We start from the raw sequence: 1,630 nt of genomic DNA on the forward strand, positions 1-1,630 counted from the left end.
ATACATACATACATACATACATACATACACACACATATATATATATATATATATATATATATATATATATACATATCATAGAAGTTCGAAAACGCAATCGAATTGCAAAAACACTTTAGGGGGAAGTTTCAAATAGATCCACCTATGAGACTTATCATCATTAGAATTAGAGATAAATTTGAAGCAGATGAAAATCTTTAGAATGTCCATAAGAAACATACTGGAGGGCACCAGACATCAACGAGCCTCAAGAAATGGTATACAAGGAACCTATTACCTGGGACAATGAGAAATGTGCGGCAAGCGAGTTTTGGGGCAGGAATTACAAAATCCAGCGTCCATCGCATTTGAAACGTTGCCACTGGAAAAGTTACATTCCATAAATAGTCCATGTTCTCAGTTACGATGATCCGGAGCGAAGACTGGGGTTTTACGAATGGTAGAAGACGGTGTGATGAGGTTAGATTTAAATTAAGTGACTCAATTAGCCATCATAATTACATCTGCTGGAGACTTATGATGCTGCATATTACAGAAGAACATCATGTTATTACACTAGGTATTACAGTATAATACAGTTTATAATCAAAAGGATTATTCGGACCATTATTTTACTATGGCTTGTTTCATTTACCATAATTTGCTGCGACAATCTGTCATGCCATGCACTCAGGAGGACTTTGAAAATGTGGAGTTTTATTTCCAGCAAGACTGGGCACTTTCACATTACTATAGTATTTTAAATGCCTATCTCGTTAAGATTATGTCAAACAGTTGGATCGGATGAAGAATTTCAATAAAATACCTTCCATATTCACCGAACCTCACACCACTAAGCTTTCTTTGGAGGTGGTGGATATTTTAAAGATGAAGTTAACAATACAAAACTGGTGACAGACGATAAATCACTGAGGGTAACCATTGAATAAGAATATGCACAATAGCCGAAAGAAATGTTTCTTAATGGTTGCTATTTCATTGCGTTGCGTAACCAGCAGCGCCTGGGCCGGAGCAGCTATCAGTTTGATAACAGGTGTTCATAAAAAATCTAAATATTGTTTGTAGGTAGGAAATAGATTTTGAAAGTGAAATCCATTTTAATAAACACTAACTTTATAATCATTCACACACATTTTTGGGACAATAGATATAAATATATTATGTATGTGTGTATGCGTTTGTGTGTATATGTGTGTGTGTGTGTGTTTGTATGCATATGTATGTATAAATATGCATTTATATATCTGAATACATACGTATATATATATAGATATATATATGTATATATATATATATATATAAAAACAAAAGTAAATGAGTATATGCATATATACGTACAGGTATGTGCATACCGACATCCACCTGTATGTATAGGTGCATATCTGGGTACAGGACATTGCAAACAAACGTAGACGAGAACACACGAGCCACATAGCGAACATTCTACTTCATCAGCTACCCACGTTTTAACACCGGCGTTTCGACGAGCTTCGGGCAGGACGCAACGTTAAAACGGCTCGTCCCATGGATCGCAGATTAAATCTGTATACGCAAATTAAATCTAGCCATGGAGGAATGTAGTGGCGGACAAAAAACAAGACAGGAAAACAAACAGAAAAGGCTTTACGGC

This window comes from Octopus bimaculoides, chromosome 7 (genome assembly GCF_001194135.2).
Source record: "Octopus bimaculoides isolate UCB-OBI-ISO-001 chromosome 7, ASM119413v2, whole genome shotgun sequence".
Taxonomy (NCBI): domain Eukaryota; kingdom Metazoa; phylum Mollusca; class Cephalopoda; order Octopoda; family Octopodidae; genus Octopus; species Octopus bimaculoides.